The following is a 6,000-nucleotide window of genomic DNA, read 5'->3' as shown; positions in this document are numbered from 1 at the left end:
GCCGCGCACAACGCCAGCGAGCCCGCGAGGGGCCGAGCCGGGCGGGCGACGGCGCCCCCTGGAGGCCGCGCGGAATCTAACCCCGAACCAGACCTGCGACCGTGGGCTCAGACCCTGGCCGTGACTTCGGCCCTCGATGCTGGACGGAGATCCGGGCCTGGAACACGACAGGGACCTGGCACAGAAGACGACCCCAGACCCATTCTCTGATCACTCGGGTCACATCTCTGGATCCCAGGCTCCCCAATCAGGCCACGGCCCTGACACCAGACCTGATCACAAGGAACCTGGACGGTCACCAAGACACAGATTCAGACCTCTGAACACCATCCCGGGACTTTCGTCTCAAACCCTGGCTATAACCCCGGACTCCCTGACCTTGGACGCAGTCCACGACCTGACACCAGACTCCAAACAGGACCCCAGACTCAAACCTTGGCCCACCACCTCAGACTCTAACCATGACCTCAGATCACAGCCCTGGGTCTCCAACGCCATACCCAGACTGTGACACTCACCTCAGACCCCCAACAGGTCCCCAGATCCAGATTTTGGACCATGACCTCGATCCCATCCTGGTTACTGACCCCAACCTTGATTCTGACCCTAGGCCACTACCATGACCCTGAACCCTAGACTTGGGGTCAGGGCTCAGACCTAGATTGGACTATCAACTCCAGACCACTGTCCTAGACTCAACACCCAGAACTGTGGACACGGACTCAGGACTGGGACATCTAACCTGGGACCCACACTGGACCCAGAATCCTTAGTAGGTCACCCAGAACCTGGGACCTGACAACTGCAGTCCAGTTACAGGCTTCCCCCATCCCCACTCCACCCCTCCTACTCTAGAACCAATCCTGGCCCCAGGAGGCCCACTCAGGATCAAGTACCCAACCCCACCCTGCAACCGGCTCATAGACCCAGGTCCCTGGCCAGCACTCTTGGCAGCTCCCTTCCCTGTACCCTGTCCCATCCAGACGCTCCTTCAGGATGGTTCCACATGTAGGGTAAAAACTCTCCCAGCCCGGGAGGGCACAGAGGTTTCAGTGCTGCCTGGCAGGGGAAACCCACCCTGCTGAGAGCCCACCCAGAGTGGGGAAAGCCAGGTGTCTCAAGGCAGCACTCCTATCTCAACATGCCCCTCTCTAGAGCCTCTCTTTGCTTTCAAAGTGATAGGACCCTCCTCCCAGCCCTGGGCACATAGAGCTCAAATCTCATTACCATGCTGTGGGCCAGCAACCAGCATCCTTTTGCAAAGCAAGGCCCCCATCTCTGTGCACCTCTAGGCTACCATCTTGGATCAGCCCCAACAGAACCTGGAACCAGAGCATGTCAGAGCTTGTGAGGTTCTCCTCTCAGATACCCATGTCAGAGCCTCAGTTTTCTTTTCCCCAACAGCTCCTTCATTCTCTCCCCTTCTCTAATCTAATTTGTCCCCATAGTCTCCTGTCTGGCCTCCTGAGAATCTCCGTGAATCTATCTACTTCTCAGGGTCCTCATGGCCTGCCACTGCCCTGACCAGAGATGCTTTTCCCAAATCTAGATCTGATGGAGTCACTGCCTGCTTGGCACCAAGAAGCAGCTCTCCAGGCCTTCTGGGGCTACTAAGAGTGAGAGACCTAGAGGGGTCTCTAGGACTCACCCCACTCTGCCCAAAGCAGATTGGGTGAACAGACTCCTTTTTTTTTTTTTTTTTTTGAGACGGAGTCTCGCTCTGTCACCCAGGCTGGAGTGCAGTGGCGTGATCTCAGCTCATTGCAAGTTCCGCCTCCCGGGTTCACGCCATTCTCCTGACTCAGCCTCCAGAGTAGCTGGGACTACGGGCGCCCGCCACCACGCCCGGCTAATTTTTTGTATTTTTAGTAGAGACGGGGTTTCACTGTGTTAGCCAGGATGTTCTCAATCTCCTGACCTCGTGATCCGCCTGCCTCGGCCTCCCAAAGTGCTGGGATTACAGGCGTGAGCCACCGTGCCCGGCCCTGAACAAACTCCTTAATCTGCAAGTCAAGATCTTGGGGGCTTGGACCTTGGATGCTCTAGTTTGTTTTGCTACCATCCTCTGCACCTGGAGTTCCCCCACCAACTCACCCACCCATTCTCACTTCTGTGCCTCTGTTGTTTCCTGGGCCTGGAAGCCCTTCTGTGTACCTTCCTCCCTGGCCAACTCCTACTCCTCCGCTAAGACTCACCTCCTCCAGGTAGTCTTCCCTGACTCCCTGACCCCAACTATGTACACCTCCAATTCTACACTTACCACCTAGGCCCTATTTTCCATTTTCAGTTGCAAGATGCATTGTTGCAAGTTTCGACAGTGGGGAGTGAAGCCTCATTACATGTCTGCATCAATTGGAAAATGCATCCAGATGTTGGAAATGCTGATATATGTATTTAAAGAGGACATACTGTCCCCCACTGTCACTAGTGCCCCTAGTTCATCCCTTGCTCCCAGTGCCCACCACAGGACCCGACTCAAAGGGATCAATGTTTGATGAGTGAATGAATGAGTGAATGAGCTCTTGGAACACATGGGGTTTGGGGTGGAACAAGGCCAGATGCCACAACATGAAGCCTCTAACCTCCTCTCCCCACAGCCCTGTCCTGACTCTTCTGGAATGCAAGCACAGCCACATGTCAGCCAGGGTTTTTGGGAATAGCCTCTATTTAAAAAATTCTGCCTGATGAACTTGTTGGACCAGAGTCTGTGTGTGGGTTCCGAAATGCCAGCCATCCTATTCCAAGAGGTGGCCTTACCTTCCCACCCCCACCTAAAAACTCAGTCCCTCTCACCCACAGCCCAGTCCACACCCCCTGCCAGGCCTGAAGCTGGGGTCTTTTGAAGGGGGCTGGTCTCCCTTCATTGATTCCTGGGCCCAGGGAAAGTGACTTCAGGAAGCCCCAGGTTCAGAAGACGTTGGTGTGAGCCCTAGGCCTGGGGAAGATTGGTTTTGGGGATGGTGTTGCCCTCTGTTGGTCCTGGGAAGGTCGATTGCAAACTTGCCTTTGCAGGCAGGCCTTCCTTCTCTCAACAAACCTTTGTCCTGTGCCTAGACTGCTCCAGGCCCTGACCAGGATGCTAGGAGTGCAAAGTGGAGTGGAGCCCCATCTCCGTCCAGCTGGCAGCCCCACAGACACATCATTACTTGGCATCGCCACTGGATGACTAATAGATGTTGCAAACTTAGCGCGGCCCACACTGAGCTCTTGCTCCCACTACCCAGCCCGTGTCCAACCTGCTTCTCTCCCGCCTCCCCATCTCAGGCGTGGATCCTCCATTTTCCCAAAATCTAGGAGCTGTCCTCGATTCCTCTCTTTCCTCACCTGGCCCCCACCCCGATGTATACCCCTGCTGTCATACAGCATCTCTGGCGTATCTGTCTCTGAAGTACACCCTTGATCCTTCCACTGTGCCCTGCTAAACCCTGGCCCGAGTCTCAATCACCTCTCGCCTGCATGCCTGCACCAGCCTCCTCTCCGCACGCCCTGCCATTCCTGAAGGTTGAGCTTCTATAGATCTACATCAAAGCCCACCCCCAACGACTGCCCCTGCACTTAGGATAAAATCCACCCCACTTCCTGTGGCCCATGAGACCCGCACAGACTGGTGCCTGCCCATCTCTCTAACTCAGCAATTTCCATTCTTCCCCTTCCTCGTAGTCTCCAGCCTCTCTGGTCTTCCTTCTGTCACTAGAACAAGCCAAGTCCATTTCCACCTCTGGGGCCTTAACTTTACAGTTCCCTTGCCTGGACTGCCCTTCCCCACTTCCAGAGTGGCAGGCTCCTCCTCGTGCTGCCACCCTGTGGGCGGAAGAGATCCTGCTCAGAGGTCTCTCCCTTGGCATCTCTGTTTGTCCTGGTCACTGCTGCACCCCTCATCCCCAGCACAAAGTAAGGGCTGCAAAAAGAATCAAGACTCAGTGTTAGCCCAGTCTGGTGGGGAAGAAAACCCCTAAACACATATTTCCAATTAACCTGGCAAGAGCTATAGTTTAAGGAAGTGAGGGCACTTGGGAAAAGGTCAGGGGAGGGGTCGGGGAGGGTTGGGTAAAGTCTTGAACATGACATTGTGTGCATGAGCATGAGACAGGTTGGAAGTGGCACGCGCCAAGGCCCAGGAGCGCGAGTTTTGTCCTGCTGGGACCTCTCTTCTCCGCCTCCAGCCTGGGCTTTGCAGAGCAGGAGGGTGAGCTTGGGGCTTCCTTGACCTCAGCAGGTGTGTGCCAGATTGACCTGGGGACACTCCTCCCCAACATGGACAGCCATTCCTCTGATATCAGGTCCCCAGACAGTGTCAGGCTCTGGCTGGGATGCTGGGAGTTGATTTATTCACCCGATTATTTGACAGTATTTGTTGAGCTCCTACTACATGCCAGGCACCTGTGCTTGGCCTTGCGGATCCAACACAGGAAGACACAGGTGGGGAGCTTAGAGGCAAACCATACGTGATAACAGCCGCTGACAAGTGTTGGGTTCTCCTTATGTGCAGGGCACTGCAGAGCCCGGTTGATCTTATGGAAAGCGGGAACATCCCTGTGAAGCACGTGACAAGTTCTAAGAGTCAGGAGCCTCTTCAGGTGAAGTCAGGGAAAACTCAGGGCGTTTTTGTCAGAGCCAGAGGATGGGAGGGAAGCAGTTGTTTTACGGGCAGAGAAAAGAGCTTTTCAGGTATGCGGAACAGTAGATGCAAAGGCCCTGAGGGAAAAAGGGCCCTGGTTATCTGGGAGGCTCCAACATCACCAGGACGCCTGGGCCCTTCGCTCTTTTATGCAGAGGGCAGGGACCTTGGGCGGGGGTTGTTAGCCCGCAGGCGCCAGCCCACTAACCATGGCAGGGGCTTCGAGACCCCTAGCTCCTCTCGACCCGCCGCCCAGGAGCAGCGCCTCCTCCTGGAACTCTCTGGAAAGTTCACACAGTCCCCGCACTGTCCCCGGATCTAAGGTCCTCTTCCGCCTCAGAGTTTTTGCCGAGACGGGGCCCCAGCGAGCTGCCAGGCCCGGCCCCGTCACCGAACCCCCGCCCCCGCCCTCATCTTCATCCCGGAGCCCCGCCCGGCCCGCCAAGAGCCCTGCCCAGCGCGCATGCGCCTCGGCGTCGCCGAGCAGCCTGTTCCCAGAGCCGCTTTACCCCTTGACGCTCCTAACCGGCTTGTGAGTGTCCGACTCACGGTCTCGTCGCTCCCACTGGGACAACACTGTGGCCGCTAGTACTTGCCATGTGTCGAGGGGTGGGGTAGGAAAGACTTGGGGTAGGATGCCAGTGCCACCTTCTAGGAACCCGGCTGGGTGCCCTAGGCAAGTTACTTAACTTCTTAGGGCAGGGCCTTTTTCATCTGTACAAAGGGCGTCCCCCGCGTGGCCTCACTGGATTGTTTTGAGGATTAACTCAGATAAGACGTGTGAAACAGGCCGGTCGCGGTGGCTCACGCCTGTAATTCCAGCACTTTGGGAGGCCGAGGCGGGCGGATCACCTGAGGTCAGGAGTTCGAGACTAGCCTGGCCAACATGGCAAAACCCCGTCTCTACTAAAAATACAAAAATTAGCAAGGCGTGGTGGCGGTCGCGTAGTCCCAGTTACTCGGGAGGCTGAGGCAGGAGAATCGCTTGAACCCGGGAGGCGGAGGTTGCAGTGAGCCGAGATCGCGCCACTGTACCCCAGCCTGGGCGACAGAGTGAGACACCATCTCAAAAAAAAAAAAAAAAAAAAAAAGATGTGTGAAGTGTTGGGCTGGGGAGACGACCCGCCGAGTGGCCACTGTCACACTAGAGTATCTTGGGCCTCATTTATGTCTCCCCTCGTCTTCCTCCATGGTCTCTTTTCTCTCCGTCCCTCTCTACCTCTTTGCCTTTCCTCTTCTGGGTCTTTCAAGGTATGTTTCTCTCCCTGTCCCTCTGCCTGCTATCCTATGGCACGCTCTGGGGAGGTAGAACTCCCTGCCCGTTGGATTGGGGTGGATGTGGAGTGGGAGGCAGAGGCTGGATGACAGCATTGACTGGGGAA

The sequence above is a fragment of the Nomascus leucogenys genome, chromosome 4, assembly GCF_006542625.1.
Source record: "Nomascus leucogenys isolate Asia chromosome 4, Asia_NLE_v1, whole genome shotgun sequence".
NCBI lineage: Eukaryota > Metazoa > Chordata > Mammalia > Primates > Hylobatidae > Nomascus > Nomascus leucogenys.
The sequence above is the reverse complement of the archived record's forward strand: the minus strand, read 5'-3'. Positions refer to the sequence as shown.